The sequence below is a fragment of the Podarcis vaucheri genome (assembly GCF_965113315.1).
Source record: "Podarcis vaucheri genome assembly, chromosome: 11".
Classification (NCBI taxonomy): Eukaryota; Metazoa; Chordata; class Lepidosauria; order Squamata; family Lacertidae; genus Podarcis; species Podarcis vaucheri.
The window spans coordinates 62,987,203-63,011,920 of record NC_138749.1 but is presented as its reverse complement, the minus strand read 5'-3'; positions in this window follow the sequence as shown (position 1 = coordinate 63,011,920).

Sequence of the window (24,718 nt, the reverse complement as noted above, 5' to 3'; positions counted from 1 at the left end):
CTGCATAAGGAGACTGTCAAATGTCAGCCCTCGACAGAGGCAGAACAGCTCACTTAGTCCTGAGCCAACAGCTGGCTTCAACAACCGGCTCAGGTAATGCGTGTACCCCAGGGATACACTGCAACATTTTGTTGAAGGGCTTTACTTGTTAAGAGTATTTCCTTTGAAGTTAGACTTCGCGTAAGAGTCACTTAAGATTCTTCAGCTGTGGTTCCTTATAAGATTAAAGAGTCTAGACTTGCAGAGTTTCTCACTTCAAAGGTACCAATAGACTATTTATATAAAGGAAAGATAATGTCTTAGTCAGGTATGCTCATTTTGCAATTGACTAGTATCTCAAACAACTTTTCAAATAACATTTGGCATTAACTTTGAAATACATATTATTTCTTCTGTCTGGATTTTTTATTGTCTTAGTTGCTCATCATAGCCTCCGTAGAATGGAGGTCTGAATTTATATAGAAAGAGACAGACAGACAGACAGACAGACAGGGGCTTTTCTGGCACAGGATCTCTCTGCAATTAACCCAGTTTTATTGGACTAGGCATTGCAATTCCTGCTGGTGCAGCAATATTTTAAGATAGAAATGCTTTTACACTAACTTTTAAGACAAGGGAATTCTCAGGCATTACTTTGGTTAGAAGGTTAAAGAGGCCAATGGCCAGCATGAAAGGTTTATCAGCACAGACAAGCACATATTTGACTCTCCTGAGAATGTTGTGGCATTTACTTTTGGAAAGATTGTGTGTGTGTGTAAGTTTCTTCCTCAGGATAGAAAGAATGTGTAGGTCATTGTTCCAGGACAAGTATATTCACCAAGAAACTGTCAGGTAGATAGCGTATTGCGTTGCAATGCGTGTAATTGCTCCAAATAAAACAATGTGCTGAACAACCATAAAGCTATGGTGCATCTCTCTGTCATAAACCCCCCACTAGAAACTGACAGACCAAAATGCTAGAGCTTCACACAAAAATTTTATCAGACATACTAAAAGTTCTTTGGAAATGAAAATACTCAGACAGCGTGAGGCATTAATTATTGCATGAGTACAGCCTAAAGATTATCAAAAGTAACAACCAGTAATAGTAAACTGGTTTGTAGTCCCTGGAATGTTCAGATGAACACTGTTAAGATGAGTCAGTAAGTATGCCGAATGTTTTCAATTAGCTTGTTGAAGAAGCCTCTTCTGAAAATGTTCTGTTATGGCATTTTGAATATTTTGTGCAGGTGATGGAGGGAAATGGCACTTTGCTCTAGGTGTAGGCAGGCAGATCTGGCACCAGGTTGATATAGAATGAAAATACTTTGTAGGTCTTTTCTAATAAAGCTGTCTAGTGAGATTTTACTTTTTGGCTGTGACCAAACAAACCCCAAATTTGTATGTTAGAGGGATTGTTCTGGTCCAAGAAAGCTAAATGAGGCTGCAGGTGTTCACTTACCATACTGAGGGCTGCAGTTAAATGTTGATCTGCGTGGAAATCCACAAACCCACAGGTAAAGTGTGTGCATACACATTTTCAATTTTACTTTGCAGTAAGTCTACTGAAGGAAAAATACCTACTTTGAGTGCACAAGGCTGCAACTTTCAATAAATACTGTATATAAATAGATTTGTTTGCAGTATGATGCTCCACATGAAATCATGGGCTTGTGGATCCACTTGTTTCTCTTATGTGGGGGGAACCCCATTAATTTCAGCAGGGGCAGACCTTGGTAATACAGCACCTGGTGAAGGCTAAAGCTAGGTAAGAGAGGTGCAGGGCTTTGTGAAGGAGGCACAAGGGTTCTGGCAGGTTCCTAGAGCCCTCCCATCTCCTTCCCAAAGTTGGGCAAGTGCTTACTTTGTATGCTGTATAGGCCATGCTGTTCCTTTAAGTATATCGTTATTGGAAACACCTGTGGCTTACCTCATATGTCCTATTCAATTGTGTTGCAAGTATCAGCAGCTGCACTATCTAGTGAGCACTAATCCTTAGCATGAATTTTACTTACATATTCTGTTGAAAAATATCAGGTATGTGCTGTGGGTTAAACAACTGTGCTGCTTGGGCTTGCCAATCAAAAGGTTGGCGGTTCTAATCCCCGTGACAGGGTGAGCTCCCGTTGTTTGGTCCCAGCTCCTGCCAACCTAGCAGTTTAAAGGCACACAGTGCAAGTAGATGAATAGGTACTACTACGGCGGGGAGGTAAACGGCGTTTCCGTGTGTTGCTTTGGTTTTGCCAGAGGTGGCTTAGTTATGCTGGCCACATGACCTGGAAAAACGGTCTGCAGAAGCGGAAAATGCCGGCTCCCTCAGCCTGTAAAGCGAGATGAGCGCCGCAACCCCAGAGTTGTTCGTGACTGGACTTAATTGTCAGGAATCGCTTTACCTTTACCCTTTTTTATAAATTCTGTTTTGTATATTCTGCTTTATTATACAAAGTGTATGCAGGTAGCTCAGTTTCGTTATCATTCATCAGTTGTATACCTTGTATCGTATTTCCAGCTGATGAAGACTATTACAAAACAGTAGTATCATTCCAGAGACACTGTCCTTTTGAGGCTTTTGAGATGTCTTCCGTTGAAACTTTTGAAAGACTATTGGGAGACTGTCCTTAGATATCTGTTTTGAACACATGGCTTGATGGTCCTCGCTACCACTCTGTTATATTGTACATATGAACTTTGATTGGCTTAATCCTACAGTGTAAATAATATCATTATTCTATTATATATTCTCTACTAACTATTAGCCTTCCGAAAGCAAGCACTTACTAGGCTTTGGGAAGGTGCCTCCTTGTCTCGGCACCCTGTGGGGGGGGGGGAACCAGTCACCTCACCCTAAACCTGCCTCCTCAGTGCATGAATGATTCAGCTTGTTTCCTCAGAATGACTATGGAAACATTGTGAATGCATAAGTTCCGAGTGCACTTTGGTGTTCCCTATCTGGATCATACAGAAAGTCAATCTAGTTTTGCTTTGTCAGCGTATAGGGGCTTAAATCTTCCCTTTATAATACAAAATCTTAATTTCTGATGAGACCTAGGAAACCTAGGCTTAAATTTAGGCTATAAAAGCACTTCACACAGCAGACTTTGTGAAAAAAGGGGGGGACTTGTAGTTTAACTATTCTTTTTTAAAAACACCCTTCTCAGTACACACGCTTTGCAGTGTCAGCATAGATAGCATCCACAGAGCCCTGGCTCTTTTCAAGAAGCCTCTTTGAAATGGGGAAGTGCCTGTATGAGGCCAAATGCAGTGCTTGAAAGATCATGCACTCATTTCATTCACTCTTGAGGCTGGAAAAAACTAATTGGACCAGACAAAATCATAAAACTGGTTTTCATCTCTTAAAAATTGAGGAGCAAAATGCTTGCACTCTCTCTGTCCTCTACAGCAACTATCAACCACAACACCACACCTGGCCTTCTTTGCACTTAAGCTGTTGCTTTTAGAAAGCAACAAATATTGTATTATTTTGCTGTTATTGGCAGTGCTTTTTTTTCTAAAAAAATGTTTAGGGCTACTCTCATTTTGACTCAAGAAAATCACCATTTTATAGTTCAAATCAGGAAAAATAAATACAGTAAATGGACAAAAGTACAAAGATTCACAAAATGTTTAGGGGTATGCGTCCCCCTGCATCCCCCCAGAAAAAAACACTGGTTATTGGTATTGTTTTATGGATAACAAATAAGTCATACTCAGAGCAGATGCACTGGAATCAATATTATTTAAGTTTGCTTACCTCCTTTGTTTTAAATGGGTATGTCAAACATTGGCTACCTACCTAAGTGTTCAGCCTGCTATACATATCTTGTGTACAACTTCTTTACCCATTGCTGTGACAAATAATATGATATTAATAGTGGGATGAGCTCAACAGCAAAATAAGAGTATTCGTTATTTGAAGAAGCCATCACATCCAGAAATCTTCCCCATAATACCATATAATACTATAAAATAAAACTACTAAATAAATAATACTGTGAAAAGTTAAAGTCCATGTCACTGACTGAAAAATGGGGGGAAATGTCTGCAATCAATTTGAAATTTATTACATACACACACAGGGAGAGAGAGAAAGAGAGAGAGAGAGAAGTTCAACATTGAATAAAACTCCCGTAAATCTCTGACTCATAATTAGCATTCTATCAAAAGCAGCAGTTATTTATATTATCAAGCAAGCTACAGTATTTTGTCAGGCATACTCAACATGTTTAGTCTTAGTCTAGTGTGTTGTAAAAAGGAAACCAGCCCAGCAAAACAAACAGACCAGGTTCTTTACATGGAAAGAATATGGAGAACACCAGTGGAGCGGGATTAAAAGTGATCTGAGAGATGTAGACAGAATGGACCAATTCTGTGATGTTGAGATATTATATGAAGTAGAACGAGAGGATTCATGTCACGAATCAGGTTGGCAAATGCAATCAAGTTCTTGCTGAATGAGTTCGATATTATGAATTGAACTGACTTGAAATAAATCTAAAATATTTTGTAGGAGTTACTGCTGCTAACAATTGGCCTAGGGGAGTAAAATCTTTGGATAACTGCTAGCTAGAATACATTGGAATGTAGATGAACATGGGCTCAATGAGAGCCACAGAATGTTATTTTGCCTGTTTGTGCCTACCCTGTTCCTAGACACAACTTGCATTGGCAGAGCCAAAAGTTTTACGTGTGCAGTAAGCAACTCTGTCATTCAGTCTGTGCCAAGTGCTAAAGCTGGTTCTTCCATTCTGTTGGCTCTAATCATTTGCATGGCAGCTGTCAGAGGGGTGCTGGTCCCATTATTTAGTAACTAGTCACTCCATTAACTAGTGTTTTAAAGAAAGAACAGTTCAGGAAAGGCATAAGAGGGCTTGTGGATTTCATAAAGGTTCCCTCTACTTTTTCTCATATAATTCAAGCATTGCCACTTATGTCTTGTTGAAATGTACATATGAACTGTTATGTTCCTTGACCCGGGACCAATCCATGCCAGAAGGTTTCTGCATCCATATACATGTGAATCAGTGTAGAATGTGAGTGTCAGCATCTGAGCTCTTTTCAGGGGCTGGAGGGTTATTTTCAATAACCGTTAATATTTATACAGATGTAGAACACATTTCCATTCCGAAATGACTTGCAAGTGACCAATTTAGAGATGGTGGGTTTGTCGGGTTGTCCAAGACATCTTGTACAATAGTTATATTTTAATATCGCCAGGCTTATCTTTTACCCCTGTCCATTATATTCATAAATTGTGTCCTCCTCCCAGAGAGCATGTGTTGCAGTGAGATCCTCAAGAGTGACCTCACTGCTGTTGTGGGTGGGAGCGATTGGATAGCCACAACAACCCGATTGGTGGTCCCTCAGTTTCTGGGGTAATTCTGGCCAATGGGATCGTTTCATGCATTAAGCGAGGGACCTATATGTACCACTGCATGTTGCGTTAAGCTTTCTCTTTTTGCCTCGTGCATCGGATCACCCGCCCACCCTCCCTATATTTAGGATTCATTATGACCCTGCTATGCCGTCGTGGGTCATCTGTTTTGGGGACAGGGGTCCAGTAGGAATTTTCCCGTTTGGCTGATTGGCTGGTGCCACTTGGGTTTCACCTGCAGCTTAGCAAATCATCACAACTTTGTAAGGTTTGGCGGTTAGCCATTGGTTCAATGTGGAGGGGAGGGGAGGGGAGGTTGTCACACCTGCCCCTCCAATGTGCGAAAGGGTATTCCATTAAAGGAATCCAGGGGCTCACCTTGGTTTTGTCCGATCCACTTCCGGGGGTTAGGGCCACGCCAGAACCCCTGGGAGCATTTGGGGTGAGCTTGAGTCTGAGCCTGGCCCAACGCTCCCCCAGGATGTTTTCCCTTACTGACCTCTGCCGGAGTCCAGTCATCAGTTCTGCCCTGCTAAGGTCAGGTGCAGCTAGTCGGGAACCAATACCTAAGCAAACCACTCACGATCTGTAATCAATAAAGTTGTGGCCAAAATTATGCCAATAACCTTAAACTAAATTCCGTGTCAATTGTGTCTTTATTTATTGGAGGAGGTCTTGGGATCTTAACACGCAATTCCAATTGCTGTATTCACTATACTTCCTTGATGTTGACAGCAGATTATCACACCTTTGTGAGTGTCAGGCAGTCATTTCTTAATAACTACATTGCTATTCAATCCGATAAACTACATGGATTACTGATTATGCATGGCCCATGCATGGTTCTCTGAACTGGTCCTGTCTGATAACATCAGCATCAATCAGTGGGTGTTTGGTGTCAAATGGGCAAAAGAATATCAATTTAGTTTCAACAGTACTAAACCCCCAAAATGTATCTCTAGTCTGCTATCAGAAATTAATTCTGATTTGATTTTCAACATAAAACTTTGTTTTTCACTGTTCCAGAGATAAGCTATCCATTTCTAAGGCCCTAGAGATAAATGAGAAATGATCCTCCTTTAAAATATTATTTAAAATTTTAGATAGAAGATAGATGATAGATGATAGATAGATAGATAGATAGATGATAGATGATAGATGATAGATGATAGATGATAGATAGATAGATAGATAGATAGATAGATAGATAGATGATAGATAGATGCATTAAGCACACAGTTAGTGGCAACTATTAAGTACGTCCGCCTTCTGGAACATCCATCACAATATTTTTGTTTTTTGTCCATCACAATATTTTTGTTTTTTGTAATTATGACATAAAACCTAAACACAGTCAAACATCAAAGTAAGCTAGCTGCATTGTACAAATAAGATGGAACAGGAAACAGCTAAGGTGACAGAATGTTCATAAGTGCATAGATAGTTCAGATTTCAGGGGCTCTGTCCATAATACATAAGCCAGACATTGTGGTTAAAAACCTGTCCATATTTTCTGGGAATATGGAATCATTTGTCTGAACAAACATCAATGAATACTACCTTCTGTTTCCAAACCATGATGTCCTTGAGGCAGAAGGGGGAAACATGCAGAAGAAAGGAAGGAAGGAAGGAAGGAAGGAAGGAAGGAAGGAAGGAAGGAAAGAAGGAAGAAAATAAATGCACAGTGCTTTGTTTTTTGTTTTGACATCATTATCCTGAAAACTGAACTTTGTCATGTGGGGTAATTAACCTTATTGCTTGTCATGTTAGCAGATTCAATGAGCAATGGATAGACTACTAGACAGGGATGCTATACCGCTGGTATCTAACACCATCAAAATTGGCAAAAATGTACAGAACCAGGTCAAGCATTTGTTGGAGATGTAGAGAGGCAGAGAGTATGATGATGTGGTGGAACCGTAGGAAAATAAAGGGATTTTGGTACTTAATATATAATGAGCTCAAAAAGATGTTTAAAATCTCTTTGGGGGAAAACCTGAAGCCTTTCTACTGGGTATAACAGGTATTGATATTCCCCAAAATATGAGGAAGATCATCCTACATGCAACAGAGATTCTAACCCGACCAAAGTGGACTGGCAGACAAAATTATTAGAATTTACAGAATTAGTAAAGCAAACAGGAAGAATTAGAGATAATACAGATAACACAGAGAGTGGGATATTGACAGAAAATATCTTAAAGAGCATTGTAAAAATGTTAAATCTCTGGCAGGCTTAGAAGGACCCCTGTAGAAACATAGAAAACCTTATAAAATTAATGATATGGGATAAGATTGGAGTGATAACAAAAAGTGTATTATATAAAAGTAACCCAGGACCCTTGGTGGTGTGACTGGAAGTCATAATAGAAGTTGTGTTGTAAGAAATCTACTTACTTTCTGTAATTTGTATTATCTTTTGGTTTTTCGTTTGTGGGCTGTTTTATCTTTTTAAAAAACCAATAAAGCAATAAAAAAGGATCAAACAGCGGTCAGTGATTGCTGGTTCTATATAGCCAAAACATCTCTCCTGTTCTCCAAAACATATTTTCTCAACATCTGCAAAGTATTAAAACATTTAGTTGCTATGAAGACCAACTTGGGGCATTGCACCCAAAACTAAGCTCTTACCTCACTTCATTGTGTTTACTAAAGATGGAGTAAAGATCCTCTGTCTAATTCTTGTTTGAGGGGCACAAAAGGCTTTGGGTTAGACCATGCTAACTCAGCTGAGAGATTCAGATTTTCTTCTGAGAAGGGAATACTGTTCTAGTCAAAACAAGGTAGTACGTCTGGCTCGTCTGGCCTAGTTTACAGACAGATGCTTCTGGCAACCACAAGGCTTAATGTTTTACTATGTTTTTATATATCCTGGAAGCCACCCAGAGTGGATGGGGTGGCCCATTCAGATGGGTGGGGTACAAATAATAAAATATTATTATTATATAGTGGTTGCAGTGCGCATCTGGAGCAGGCAGAGGTCCAAGACACAAATTCCTAATCAATTGTGTTAATAGGTTTGTAGTCTAGTAATTAGCTGAAGAATCTGTGATCTTGTTCTCCGCTTGACACATCTCCCCAGTGGAGGACTGGATAGTAAGCCAGATAGGCAGTTTAAAAGCCCTTCCCTCTGACCCACTGATGAGAGATCAGGAGCTTACAGAGGCTTGTCTCTCAAAAGGGCAGGCCATGAATCTCAACAGTATGCTAGCTATTTCCAGGCCTTGCAAAGCAATGCTAGAAGGGGGAGGGCTTGAGTACAGAATGAACCATTCATGGAATGTGACTTGGACAACTTAATGGACTCTGGCCTTTCACCTCTGGCCAGGCATTTGTTTATTTGTATTGCAGGTACAAGGCAAACAGCTGTGAAAATCTTCATAAAACACATTTACTAAATCAAGTGGTGTGAGAGATTCTTTCTTTCTTTTGTTTAGCATCTTTTAAACAAAGACAGAGACTTCTGTGAAATGTAACTCAATTATTCCAGAAAGTGGAATCACAAAGTAATATGAACTCCCTTGTACAAAAAATATTCCTCTCATGATGGTAACAAAGGGAAATAAATGGGCAAGAAAATAGACCCCTAAGGCAGGACAAACTCCTTTTAGAATATTTTTCTTCTGCTGCTCCCTGGCGAGAAAGGGCATCGTATATACTTCTGGAGTACTGTGGTAGTAAACATTGTTCAGTAGTAAATACTACTAAGCAGCTTTAGCTGTATGACTTTGTCTATATGCAGTTACTTGAAAGTAATGGCAGGAAGTTTCGGTCATTCAGTCGTGATGCAGCATCCATAAATATCTGCTTCCTACAAGTTACACCGAAGTGCTTCCTTTTATGCCTGCTTGGCCTAATTGATCGTAGTGGGACTGCAGTTCTCCCCTATAGCAGAGCCTTATGTATCCTAGGGTTGCCATTTCCTGGACCTTACCGGAATTTGGCCATTGGAAATAGTACAGTGTCCGGGTGGAAATCTGACGTATGGGAACCCATGTCAGAAGTGGGTCAAAGCTCAACAACTTTGACCAAAAAGGCTCACACTTTTCACAAGCACATCCTTCCCACATTGTTCCAGATTTCGGAAGTCTCCTGTGTTTACTGAACAAAGAATATCAAGGATCACCCAGACCTACACCCGTAGTCCTGAATGCCAGAGCAGAGGTACAATTAAGAGAATAAAGAACTGTCAACAGTAAAACATTATACAAAAATGCACATTTTTTTATGATGGCAATGGCTTGGCCTTACAAATCTTCAGTTTATGTAAGTGCTGTACAACACCCATTATGAGCCTTTAACCACATCCCTAGTAACAATGTAGTCTCAAATTGAAATGCGTGCATTATCAAGCAGCCAGCATTGTATTATTGGCAACATACTGTATTTGTGCACATTGCCATCTCCAGGGCACGGCCTGTGATATGTGTGAGAAGTGCATACCTCCCCACCTCTTTCATTACATGTGCTCATGTGATTGGCCGTATACACATTGCTAAACAGAAAGAAGAAGAGTTTGGATTTGATATCCCGCTTTATCACTCCCCTTCAGGAGTCTCAAAGCGCCTAACATTCTCCTTTCCCTTCCTCCCCCACAACAAACACTCTGTGAGGTGAGTGGGGCTGAGAGACTTCAGAGAAGTGTGACTGGCCCAAGGTCACCCAGCAGCTGCAGGTGGAGGAGCGGGGAATCAAACCCGGTTCCCCAGATTGCAAGACTACCGCTCTTAACCACTACACCACACTGGCTCTTGGTGCGCTCAGTACTCATGGCAGTGTACACTAAAGGCTTGAAGTACATTTTCAAAATGCTAGAACCTCTAACTATGAGCTGCAGGAAGATACTGAAAAACTTTCAGGACATTAATATTAATTTCAAGTTTTGACTACCTATATTATTGTTGCTAATTAATATTACAGTGAGACTCGCTGTTCTTTTTAAGTACTTTGGGAATTGGAAAGCAAGATAACTGACATAGCTTGGTTTTCATAATGCATTATGGGTAGGATAAAGTCAAACCCTAGCAGTAGAACAAAAACTTTTAGAACAGTTGAAGACTATAGAGGAAAATATTTCTTGCTGACAGACATACACAGATTAGGTGCATTAAAAAAGAATAATACATATCTCAATCCACAGGATATTGAATTGAGGTTTATTTTAGTGATGTAAAACATCAGCAAATGAGTTTGCTGTTGCTGAGCTCTTTATTTTCTTGAGGTGTTGGAGAACAATAAAAGTATGGTAATAAATGTGATGAATGTGTATTCTGAATTAGTTTCCTGTTGTGGTGCAGCTCACCTCAGGTCATTATTGCAGGATGCCTTTAAGTTTATTTTTTATAATATTCAACATCTCACCACAAAGCCGATTGACAAGATAGCACTTCCAATAATGTTGTGTCCCTCTAAGCAATGTCCAGTTGGTGTAAATAACTGGAGCTGAGGTTATGTACAACAACAATTTATGGCAAGACTAGAAAGTTACTCCACCTATTTAGAATAGTCAGGAGATCACCCCTCTGGCTTAGGGTACTTTTAGATTGTCAGAAGCGACTAGAAGAAGTCAAGTGGACTCTCCGTAGCTATTCATCTACCTACTCATTGGTCTTTTCTAGGAATAGGATTATGAATTAAACTTGTTTCCCAATCCTTGGCCAAGCAGTGATGGTCTGGTAGTGGGAGGGGGGCGATAAACTGAGGCTGAATCCTGATCAAGGTGGAGATGCTGTGGGTAGGCAGTCCCCATGTCTGAGAATTGGGTGGAAAGGCTATTCTGGGAAACATGGCTCTCCCTCTGAAGGAACAGATTCATAGTCTGGAAGTGTGCCTGGCTTTTAACCTGTTGCTTTAGTCTCACATGGCCATAATTGTACCCTCCAGAAGTTCTGGACTCCAACTCTTGTTATCTCTGACCATTGGCCATGTTAGCTGTGGCTGATGAACGTTGTAGCCTAAAACATCTGGAGAACTCCGTAGTAGCTCCACACTTGTGGGTTTGTGGGTGCCCTGACCCCCTCTAGATTCCTGGGTGCCAGGGTTTGATCAGTGCTTTGAGAATCAAGATGAACTGATAAACATTGAATTCAGTCGTGTAAAAATGCAGGCTAATCTTGTTTCTCCAGACCAGGGTATCAGTGAGAGATAAGCTGTCAAGAGGAATGAAGACTGATGGTGGCCTTTCATCAACATATTGGGAAAGTCATCAGTAGGGCTAAGCTTGTGAGAAGCAGGGAGCAGTGGGGCTTCTCCTCCAGCTGTGTGTGTTAGTGGGCAGCGAAGAAAAGGGCTTAGGGTTTCAGCTTAGATAACATAGGCTGAAGGAAAATTGTGGTGTTTTGTTTGAAAAGTGGGAGAGAAGCTGGCAGCTGAACTCCTGATGGGCTCTTGGAGAAGGCTGTACTAAAGGGACAAGCAGCATGGCTGGTTCCTCTGTAGACCTAAAGAGAGGAGAGGAGGAAATAACCATCTTGAGATGTGACTGCTCTGAATCCTCTCTCCATTGTAGGCTCAGGATGCAAATAAGTGTAAATAAACTGTATATAATAAAGACACTGCAGTCTTCACTGTGCCTAATTTCCAAAGGAAACACAAACCCTGGGCCCCTGGAATCCTGGGGTGGCTTGTAACAATAATGTTACAATTTTAAAAGATTCATACTCAAGCATTTAGAGCAGAAAGGAAGTGTGCTAGGATAAAATGCTTCATGACCTGACCAGAGAGCCAGTGTAGTGGTTAGAGTATCAGACTAGGACCTGGAAGACCCTGGTTCACCTCCCCACTCAGCCATGAAGCTCACTGCCTCTCAGCCTAAACTACCCCACAGAACTGCTGTGGGAATTAACTGAGAAGGGGAGCATGCCATCTTGAGCTCCTTGGAGAAAAAGGTGGGATAAAAATGCTGCAAACAAATGTTTAGCTATGGGGTGGGGGATCAAGTGTTATCTGAAAACAAAAGAGACAGAGACGTTCAAGAGAATTTCTCCATCCTTTGGTGATGGTCTTGCATTTCTCCTAGTTCTCTCTGTCCTCTCAAATAAGAGCCTTTTTTTCACCCTGAGAAAGCCATTTTTCTTCAATGTCCATTTAAGGCTATTTCACTCTAGGTATGTTTTTTCATAGTAGTATTATTTGCAATAGCATAATACAGAATGTACAAATCTGTAGCATAAGAACAGCAGGGCTGAATAGTGTACATTGAATGACTGAATGCAACTTCCCTTTACCACACACATACACACACACTGTTTTTTCAGCCTGACACCTTTCACAGCATGTTTGCCTTCAGGGATGTGAGACATGTGCCTAAAATGCCAACTAAAACAACCTATTTCTGTGTCAGTTGTTTAAGAGCAGTTCCTGGAAGTAAAGCATGAAAACAACAACATTCTTTTCTTACCAAGAAAATGACTAGCCTTGCAATTATTAGCACTCCACATAGAACAAGATACTTGCAAACAACTGCACTGCACTTGTGCATAATTTTGTAAGAAATGTCTAAAACAGGATGTTGTGCAAGTCATCATCCAGCTCTTTTCAAGCCAAGTATGTAAAAGGAACATCTCAGTCTTCCTTAAAAGTGCTTACTATCCTGTGCAAATAGCATTTTGTTAAATTAGGACTCTAATTTAAAGAATCTAAAGAAATGGGAGTGCCTGATCACCTCATCTGTCTCCTGAGAAATCTCTATGTGGGACAAGAAGCTATAGTTAGAACTGGATATGGAACAACTGATTGGTTCAAAATTGGGAAAGGAGTATGACAAGGCTGTATATTGTCTCCCTACTTATATGCAGAATTCATCATGTGAAAGGCTGGGCTGGATGAATCCCTAGCCAGAATTAAGATTGCCAGAAGAAATATAAACAACCTCAGATATGCAGATGACACAACCTTGATGGCAGAAAGTGAGGAGGAATTAAAGAACCTTTTAATGAGGGTGAAAGAGGAGAGCGCAAAATATGGTCTGAAGCTCAACATCAAAAAAACTAAGATCAAGGCCACTGGGCCCATCACCTCCTGGCAGATAGAAGGGGAAGAAATGGAGGCAGTGAGAGATTTTACTTTCTTGGGCTCCATGATCACTGCAGATGGTGACAGCAGCCACGAAATTAAAAGACACCTGCTCCTTGGGAGAAAAGCAATAACAAACCTAGACAGCATCTTAAAAAGCTGAGACATCACCTTGCCAACAAAAGTCCGTATAGTTTAAGCCATGGTTTTCCCAGTAGTGATGTATGGAACTGAGAGTTGGACCATAAAGAAGGCTGTTTGCCGAAGAATTGATGCTTTTGCATTATGGTGCTGGAGGAGACTCTTGAGAGTCCCATGGACTGCAAGAAGATCAAACCTCTCCATTCTGAAGGAAATCAGCCCTGAGTGCTCACTGGAAGGACAGATCGTGAAGCTGAGGCTCCAATACTTTGGCCACCTCATGAGAAGAGAAGACTCCCTGGAAAAGACCCTGATGTTGGGAAAGATTGAGGGCACAAGGAGAAGGGGATGACAGAGGATGAGATGGTTGGATAGTGTTCTCGAAGCTACCAGCATGAGTTTGACCAAACTGAGGGAGGCAGTAGAAGACAGGAGTGCCTGGCGTGTTCTGGTCCATGGGGTCACGAAGAGTCAGACACGACTAAATGACTAAACAACAACAACAAATGCACAATCTCGTGTTTGACCCCTTCACAGGTCAAAGAAATAAATAAATTATCTGATACATAGTGAACTCATTGGCCAAGATATTTTGCCAGTTCTCAATAAATGTTTTGAATACCTGTATTTGCAGTTGTAATTTAGAGGTTCGATTTCATTAGTGGTAAATGAAATCTCAAGCACCTCAATGTGAGGAGGAACACTGGTCACCCTCCAGCATTTCTTCATTGCCCTACCTAGCTCTGTAATTTTGTGCCTTTCAGTTTGTCTTGGGTGCCACTCCTCACTTTTCACTAAGTTCACAATCCATCAGGAAACATTTCTGTGCACATCCAGCTAAAAAGAATGGGGGTTTCTTTTATACAATCTCCATCTCTTTCAATAGGAAATGGGAATTTCTTCTGGAATAGGGAATAGAGAGAAGCTGGTGCATTGGTGGTGTGTCTGCTAGTACTTGTTTGAACACAAAGGGCAGTTGTGTTGGAGAGACAGAGAAAGAAAGCAATCATTACCATCGATCAAGGAATATTGGCCTCTATTCCCTATCTGTAAATTGTGTAGATGTTCTAGGCATACTTAATTCTTTACAACTAACTTCAAGCATATAGATTACACAATCTGTTCTTTGGCTCAATTCCTCAAGTTATCTGTTCTGAGATCTCTGTCTGCTCACTTGACGCAGAGCCTATGACAACCATTTCTAGCTTGCTACCCTTCACAAGCAGCACAAACGGGTGGGAGGGAGCAATCTGGCTCCTTGGTTGGTTGGTGCTGCTACCACACTAGTCTCTGCCCAGACCTGGGAGCCAATCAAAGGCCTCAGTTGGCTCCCAAGGGCAGTGTCTGGGTGCTGCCATCTAGGAGACTTGCTCCTTCTGGTCCACACTTCTGGTCTGTAAATTCTGTCCAGTCCATGGCTTTGGCATTGACATTGCCAGCCTCCCACCCACTCTCCCTCAGTGTGTCAATAGATGCTTTCCATATTTTTCCAAATGGATCCTTTATCTTTTGTCCCCGGTTGTCTTGGTTTCAGTGAAATGTGTATAATGCTTATGAACCTTGGGTCTAAAATATTTGTTATTTCTCCCATCTCTGTTATTTGTGTAGCAGGAACCCCCCCCCCCAATCATTCTGTTTGTACAAACTTCACACACACTCACACTCACACACTACATACACCACATTTCTGTTATAAATTCATAGAAAATCAACCATACATCGGATTTGCACTGTTCCATTTTTTACTCCACGTGACAAGGACTATCAAAGGGGGGTGGCTTGGTTTCTGGTCAGCCATAATCCCTTCACCATCCCAGCACATCCACAGGAGCCCTGCCCAGTTGCTATGTCAACCCTGATAATCCCAGACAGAAGACAATCAAAATCACAAAGAACAGTGGATTCACCACAGACTGAAACAAAGGACAATGATCAGATCTTCCCTCTGGGGGCAGGAAACTGCAAACTCCCCATTGTCACCTGGAAAGTACTCATGGGCAGGGGGAAAGGAGGAACCAGCTGGGTGACAGGACACTCAGGTTACCACCACAACTCCTCCCTCAACCCCTCCTTTCTGTAATGTATGCATGATGTCAACCCTTTCTGTAACGTATGCATGATGTCAACCCCTCCTTTCTGAAATGTATGCATGATGTTTCTGGGGGTGGGCTTGAGCTAGAGGAGGGGAATTTCAAAAGTTTTTATAAGGTCTTGCAGCCCATTGTTCTGGGTCTTTTCCTCTCTCCTGCGAGTGAGGGGAATACCCTGTTGCAACAGTTCAATAAAGGCCAAGCCTACAGGCTGCTGTTTTGCTCCAAGTTATCCTGGTTGGTGTCTTTACTTTTTGTCCAAGGGAGCCCTCAGATTTTTCCGTTAACATTTGGAAGGCCTGCTTATTTAATATTTCTCCTGATCTTTTTGCACTGAGATTAAATGATGTCGACTGTTTAATGAGCATTCATTCTGATTTGTTGCAGGGGTACACGATGTGGCCTCAAATCAAGTGTTATCCCACACTTTCCGGTTCATTTTCCTTTCACTGTCCTTATTGCGATCATTCCAGTCTTCCAGGGAAGTAGATGTGTTGCACAAGACCACCCAGTCAACTATAACTCTGCAACCTGAATTTCCCAGCATGTCACTGAAACTTACCCCAAAATATTGACAGGCTGGAAGTGCCCATAACAGGTAAAGAATTTGGACCCTCATGAGTTGTGTAGTTATAATTCTTCCCTGTCCTTTCTTTTCCCCACCCCCACCCCTTTAAATCAATATGACTCAATTCTGAGTAAATACACTTTAGAATTGATGTGTAAGAAAAAAATAGTTTTGAAAAATGATAAGTTTTTCCCCTGCTAAGTTGTAATGAAATATAACTGCACTTCGGGAAAGGGGGAAAGTGGACAGAGCCTTGTAGGTTTGTCACCTGTGTAACCCTGGAGGTTCATCTCTTGGGAAAGAGTGCTTGAGTAAGACTGCTTGAGCCCAGGGCTTTCTCTCAGGCCATCGCTCATCACCAGGCGTCTGTTAAACTCATTGACTCCATCCTGGCTGTCATTAGTGCCTGTGCTGACAAAACATTGGAAAAGATCGCAATGCTTTGAACCTCCTAATAGAACAGGAGAGAGAAGACGCTAAATGCATAACCCCTTGTGGTCTTTCTCCAGGGTCTATGCTGTCAAACAACAGCACTCAGGGCCCCGTGGACAGAAATGTTTCAATGTCTGAACTGCACACTTTGTTTTTGTCCTTGTTTCACAATGCATGTCAAAAATATGTAGTGATGCTTTGCAAAAAAAAATGCAACAAGCTCAAGTTTAGTAACAAGTTGGTTATTAAATTATTTAATTCCAGGTGTTGCCACTTCTTTCAATTTCAGCAAGTGTCTACAAGTGATCTGTTCTAGAAGAGCCAAAGATCATACTTTGCATGTATGCAACCAGCCCCCAGAGTGCAAAATTCTTAAGAGGCATTTGTGGGCTAATGAATCACATTTTACACGTGATCAATGCTTTTAATTTTTGTAGACTGACACGAAAGTTGGGGTAGAAATGGATTATATAGGCTCAGACAGTAAGGCGATTCAGAAATTCAGTTTATTTCAGTGGGAATAAGTTATATCCACTTTTAGGGCACAACCCAGCAAAAGTTAGCCTCCACCAACTCCTATTGAAGTCAAAAGGTAGTGAAAACATTCTGCTTTGGGTAGAGCTTATGCTTTGCTCATAAGTTTAATTATTCGGAAATAAATCCCATTGATATTAATTGGAATTTTAAAATTATTTTACTCTGTTCCTCAGCCAGAAATATTCCCATAGCAGCTTAAATATTACAAAGAAGGCAAAATATGGAAATATGGAAGAAGAGGGAAGGGAGGGGAACACAAACTTTGGCACCAGCATTTATTACTCACATTTTTGCCCTTGATACTTCATGGTAGTATGTTCACATTTTTATTTTTAACAGATTTGTATTCAAGCTTCTCTACCCAATATGTCATGCTATTTAGAATGGGTACTTTTTAATTGATCTACTTGGCACAATCACAATTATTTGGAAAATGTCTTGGTAATTAAAACTTTGCTCCTCAAAGTTTGCTAACAGGAGCCCAATGAGAAAACTGAAGGGGAAATATAGATTCCAAGAGACTTGTGGGAAATGAATTGATGTATCTCATGTGCTTATATTTGAGGTTGTACCACTAGAGGGGGCTAATATTTAAATCAGACCCAAGTCATCATAACATTAAACCTCCCAATAGGAAGGAAGTCAGGAAGAGAGACACAAATTATTATTTTCTGGTATGTGATAAATCAAGGTGGAAAATATGTTGCTGCTCTTTCAATTCCACATATAGAATTGAAAAGTTTGTTTAAAAGGAATAATCCTTGTCATCTAAAATGACATTTCTGCTCGATGTACTCAAGACTTGACTGATATTCTGCCACCACAGGAAGACGGTGAATTCATCCCAAGAGGAAAAACTGAAAAAGGAGAGTTTGCTACATGAAGGAGTGTTGTTTCAAAAGTTATTTTAAGCTGCTGCAGGAAATATGATTGATACAGACAATAACTGGTAAATTAAGCTAGGCTGAGACCAATGTCTGAGAGCCTTTTAAAAATACCTCTAGGATAACACTCCACTTTTGCCAGTTGCATTGGTATGAGCTGATTGTATCAAGGGGTAGAGCAGTGGTGGCGAACCTATGGCAAACGTGCCAGAGAGGGGACTCAGAGCCCTCACTATGGGCACACGCACCTTCGCCCCAGCAGGGCCATAGCTTCCATGCTGGGGGGGGGGAGGGCTAGCCTGCGCCGTCCAAAGCCTGGTGAACAAGTGAGGGGCTGAGCAGGCATTGACTGCTGATGCGCCAGGGCCTACCATCAGTCTCTTTTTCCTACTCGGGAGTAAGCCGCCTTGAGTTCAGCAGGGCTTAACTCCCAGGTCAGTAAGCATAGTGGAATTTGCTGCCAAGGAGTGTGGTGGAGTCTCCTTCATAGAATCATAGAATCATAGAATCATAGAGTTGGAATAGACCACAAGGGCCATCGAGTCCAACCCCCTGCCAAGCAGGAAACACCATCAGAGCACTCCTGACATATGGTTGTCAAGCCTCTGCTTAAAGACCTCCAAAGTAGGAGACTCCACCACACTCCTTGGCAGCAAATTCCACTGTCAAACAGCTCTTACTGTCAGGAAGTTCTTCCTAATGTTTAGGTGGAATCTTCTTTCTTGTAGTTTGGATCCATTGCTCCGTGTCCGCTTCTCTGGAGCAGCAGAAAACGACCTTTCTCCCTCCTCTATGTAACATCCTTTTATATATTTGAACATGGCTATCATATCACCCCTTAACCTCCTCTTCTCCAGGCTAAACATGCCCATAAGGCATCGTTTCCAGGCCTTTGACCATTTTGGATTGCCCTGCTCTGGACACGTTCCAGTTTGTCAGTGTCCTTCTTGAATTGTGGTGCCCAGAACTGGACACAGTACTCCAGGTGAGGTCTGACCAGAGCAGAATACAGTGGCACTATTACTTCCCTTGATCTAGATGCTATACTCCTATTGATGCAGCCCTCCTTCTTTGGAGGTCTTTAAGCAGAGGCTTGACAACCATATGTCAGGAGTGCTCTGATGGTGTTTCCTGCTTGGCAGGGGGTTGGACTCGATGGCCCTTGTGGTCTCTTCCAACTCTATGATTCTATGATTCATATAAAGACGGCAACTTAAGAAGGGGCTGCTGGGTTCACATGTTCGCTGAGCTTTCCCACAGAAGCCAATAGAGAAATTCATTCTGTGGAGGCTGCGATCAAACAGCAGCCAAAGAAACAGCAAAATACAACAACAACAACAACAACAACAACAACAACAACAACAACAACAACAACAACAACAAAATTATTATTATTATTACCCCATCCATCTGGCTGGGTTTATTTATTTTTTTATATTTATATGTATGTGTGCACACAATCGTTATTATCGCATATTAAAAATTGGGAGAGGGTGGCTCTTAGTACAGCTCTACAGTGTACACTAGTGGCCAGAATTGTGGAACTTTCTGGAAAAAAATGTATTTCTGAGGTTTCATGACTCATAACACCACTTTGTTTTGGAGTAATACCAGTGCTTTTTTTCTGTGGGGACGCAGACCCTTAAACATTTTGTGAATTTAACAGGAGAAGAAATTCACTGTATTTATTTTACCCAATTTGAACTGTATTTATTTTCTCCCGGTGGTGATTTTCTTGAGTCAAAATGGGAGTACCTCTAAACATTTTTAAGGGAAAAAAAGCACTGAGTTATACCATAAAAATATATATCAATGGAAAGATGATTTAATGAAAAATGTACCGTATTTTTCGCCCCATAAGACGCACCGGCCCATAAGACGCACCTAGATTTTAGGGGGGGGAAATAAAGGGGAAAAATTTATTTCCCCCCCAGGTGCGCTGCGCTACACCAGGAGCTTGGGGCGTGCGGAGCTCAGCGCGCCCCAAGCTTCTGCGTGCCGGCAAGGTCTCCGCTAGCGTGGGAGAGCCGGGCGCCTCTCCCAGGGCTAGCGGACCCCTGCGCTAATCCAGAAGCTTGGGGCAAGCTGAGGTCAGCGCGCCCCAAGCTTCTGCGTGCCGGCCAGCAGTCCGCTGCCGCCCCAAGCCTCCCGCACCCGGCAGGAGGTCCCGCCGGGTGTGCGAGGCTTGGGGCAGCAGCGGACTGCTTGCGCGCACCTAGAAGCTTGGGGAGTGCTGAGCTCAGCGCGCGCCAAGCTTCTGCATGCCGGCAAGCAGTCCGCTGCCGCCCCAAGCCTCCCGCACCTGGCAGGAGGTCCCGCTGGGTGCGCGAGGCTTGGGGCGGCAGCGGACTGCTTGCCGGCATGCAGAAGCTTGGCGCGCGCTGAGCTCAGCACTCCCCAAGCTTCTAGGTGCGCGCAAGCAGTCCGCTGCCGCCCCAAGCCTCGCGCACCCCGTGGGACCTCCTGCCGGGTGCGCGAGGCTTGCAGGCATTCGCCCCATAAGACGCACCCCGATTTCCCCTTCATTTTTGGAGGGGAAAAAGTGCGTCTTATGGGGCGAAAAATACGGTAATGCAATAACTTTTATGAAGCTTAATTGAAGGCGGGAGGTTCTGGCTAGGCTGCTACCTCCATCGCCATTTTTCCTTCAAACAATTTCAAACAAGCAAAAGAGCCACAGATCAGTCCCTGGACCCAGATGCTAGAATCCACATACCACCCAAAAAGAACTCGCGCAAAAGAAAACCGGAACCCAAGACGAAGAAAACTAAAAACATCAAAAAATTTAAGCTGTCTAGGAAAACTCAACACATCAGTAAAAAACAGTGGCAGAAACTCTTCAACTTATTATCATCACCTCCTATATCCAAAAAATAAAAATAAAATCAAAGTTCAAGGCACCAAAGAGATCGACAAGGGAGACTCGCCAAAGACCAAACTCCTTCCCATATGTGAAAATAATTCACCAAGTACATTCAAAGAAATAACCCCCCCCCCGGCTGTTCTCCCCCTGTGTTCGCCCAGCCTGACAAAAGCAACCAAGCTACAGCTGGATGTTCCTGTCTTGAATCCACCCAGGACCCCTGTAGCAACTGCAAACAGAAGTAAGTCGGGGATCTCCAATATAGACGGGAACCCGCGGGAACTCCAAGCCCCCAGTAGAAAGAGAGAATGGATCCTGGTCCTAAGCCCGGAAAAGATGGTATTCACGAACTATCCAAAACCACTGGGTCCTCGCACAGGGACAGACCGCGTGAGGCACCTGCTGACTATTATAAACAACATTCTACCTGGGGCAGTTAAAGCAACCGACATAGACAGTATAGATAACCTATATCAAGATGGACATTCAGTCCGTGCCCTGATCACTTTCACAGATCATAATCTGGTCAACTTCATCTTTAGAACAAGAAATCTATTTTTAAAGAAAGGAATAGATTTATTAAGAATCTTTGAAAAAGAGCCCCACTAACCTCCCTACTGGCAGCCAAGGGGGCAGGGAGACCAGGAACAGAGGAACAAAACGATAGAGTGCACATGCAACAAAACCAGCAAAACCAGAGCCTAGTGCACCAGCAGGAAAACATAGCCCCTAGTGAGACTCAACTTCATTTGAACGACAGAGAGGACTCTTTCTCCATAGAAGAACATGCCCTTATAAATCGGTTCTGGTCACTGCAGATGCCAGCCCAAAAGGAAATCTTGGTCAGACTGGACACCCTGAGAAGCAGACTGACCAAAAAGGAGGCCCATGTTGAGACTACGGAAGGCTCTCACACACGGCCTATATCCCCCAAGTGCCTAGTGGACAAGAGGACGGTAGGAGGCGCCTTTAAATGTGTAGATTCAGAAGTCCAATTGCAGCCCCCGCTGGTGTATGGTAAGGCAAAACCAAAACAGACTGTCACATCCCCGAGTACCTGGTTCAACTATCTAAAACTCTCCCCAAATGATATAGCTACTCCGCCAAGTCCAAACCACCCCCTTAAGTCCCCAAGAGCTATGGATAATCATTCCCTTATGCAGCAGATGCCTATTGACAAACTTAATGGGAGTGTTTTTTTAGATGTAAAGGGGTCACTGGACACCGTGGACCCAACAAATCCACACCATGGAGGGACAGAGAATTAAAGCTGCTGTCCTGGAACATTGCAGGATGGCGCGCTAAGAAAAACAATCAACAACTTGCAATGTTTCTTAAGCGATTCGATATCATCCTCCTGCAGGAGATCTGGCACAGCGACCCCATTCTGTTCAATGGGTATTCTTGTCACTCCCTATTTGCTACTCCATCTGTGAGGGGAGGTAGGCCTAGTGGAGGTTTAGCTAGCCTTATCTCCACAGAGCTTGAACATTCCTTAAAAGCCCTCCCAAACTGCAATTCACTCGCCACGGCAGTCCTACTCACATTTAAGAGAGATGCACTGGTAGTGGTCAATGTCTATCTGCCCCCCTGCCAAAAAAAAATCTATAGTGAAAGCTAACTGGGCAGAGTTAGAGGCATTCCTAGAGTCCATAGAATCTTCCCACCCTTCTACACCGATTATAATCGGGGGGGATTTTAATGCCCATATGGGAATTGATGATAACAATCTTTACAGCCAATATAATCAGATTCAGGATCCTGAAAGTCCATCCGAAGCAGGCGTTTCACAACTTTCTAAAGATAATAAATGCAACTTCTCGGGGCTATGCCTCGCCCAGGTCGCAAAAAGAAGGGAGCTGATGATATTAAACAGTAGAAAGGAAGAGGATCGCCCAGGGGAATATGCCCATTTTTCAAAGATGGGAGGAAGTGTGATAGACTATATTCTGATATCAAGATTTGCCTATAACTCTGTGTTGAAGTTTCAAGTGGGACATAACACCGAAAGCGACCACCTCCCACTAATTTTAGCGCTCAATGGCCCATCGTTTAACAAACCCACGGCTAACCTTTACTACACCCCCATCGTTAATCTGGGATCACTGGCCCCCAGAAGAATTAAATGGACCCCCATGCTCAATACGGAGCTAACTCATCTCCTCCATTTGGAAGACGCGAAGACCATCTACTCAGCCATTGTATCAGCTAATACCGGGGGAAAGGCCATGGACTCGTTCAATGAGCTATTAGCAAGACTAAAGACCTTCCTAACAACTGAGATACTTACGGTAATTCTGTTACAAAGCGGGCAAAGGATCAAGAGAGATGGTTTGATTTGGAGTGTAGACAAGCAAGGAAACGTCTGAGATCAACCTATCGGAATTACAGAAACACCGGAGCACCCTCGCTATTTATGGCTTACATCTATTTAAGTCGAAACTACAAACAGCTATTAAAGGTAAAAAAACAAAAAGCTGAGAGATTGGCCTGGTGTAATTTAGTGAGGCCTCGAATGAGAAAGACTCAACCTCCTTCTGGCGTTGCCTACTCCGAGAATTTACCATATTGGCCTCCGGTCTCCATAGAGGAGGTGGGGAAACTAATTGCCCAACTGAAAAACAACAAAGCCCCGGGCATAGACCACATTCCAGCAGAGCTCATGAAGAACAATATCAGTTGGTGGGCTCCTATAATGGCGTCAATATTTACATACATCGATTCAACAGGCATAATCCCTGGTTGCTGGACAGAGGCAGTAATCATCCCAATCTATAAAAAGGGTCCTATGGCAGATCCAGCGAGCTATAGACCCATTAGCCTCCTTACTATCCCCAGCAAATTGTATGCCAAACACCTCCACATCAAACTAATTGACTGGATGGAAATGGAGGCAGTTCTGGCAGAGGAGCAAGCCGGCTTCAGACAGGGCAGAACAATAGACCATTGCTTTGTAGCACACCTCATTGACAAATACGTCAATAAAACACGTGGGATTCTATACGCAGCATTTATTGACCTGAAGGTGGCCTTTGACTCGATCTCACGAGTCAAACTTTGGGATAAACTCAATGATACCAACATTGACAAAAGATTACTATTATTGATAAAAAGCCTATATAAAGACTCCAAGTTATATGTAAGAACCTCAGTAAATGGGCAACTAATTGGCCCTGTACCAGTCACCAAAGGAGTCAAGCAGGGTTGTATTTTAGCCCCGGCCTTATTCAACTTTTATGAAGGATTATTGATTACAGCAATCATAAAGAAGAAAGGTGAAACACAGAGAAAAAAATGAGATATACAGGTTAAATTGCCGTGTTGGCACTTTGTGATAAATAAGTGGGTTTTGGGTTGCAGTTTGGGCACTCGGTCTCTAAAAGGTTCACCCTCACTGTGTTAGAGAGTAACGGCATTGGCCAAAGAAACACTGAAGTTGACCATTAGCTCCACAGTACACATGTATAAAATATGATTGACACTCAGATACATAGGGCTGGGAGCACTGATTATGCTCAGATGAGGGGGGGAAATGTATTTTTAAGGATGTGTCATTTAAGGATGTGTCATTATGTACCTGTGTGGGCAAAAAATGTATTTTTCAGGATGTGTGATTCTTATCTTTTGCATGTCTGTTGCAGGAAGGACTAGTTTTATACTAGCGAATTTGTAGGGAAAAAATGTAAGTGACACATAAAACCTGGAGCTGCTCGAAGTCTCAAAACAGGGTGACCAGGCAAATTAATGTTTAGAACCAAATACATGACTGTTGCTTGGGGGCAGCAATACAAGCAGTGGTGGTGGTTAGATCAGCATTTTGAGCTTGACATGGTCAAGAAT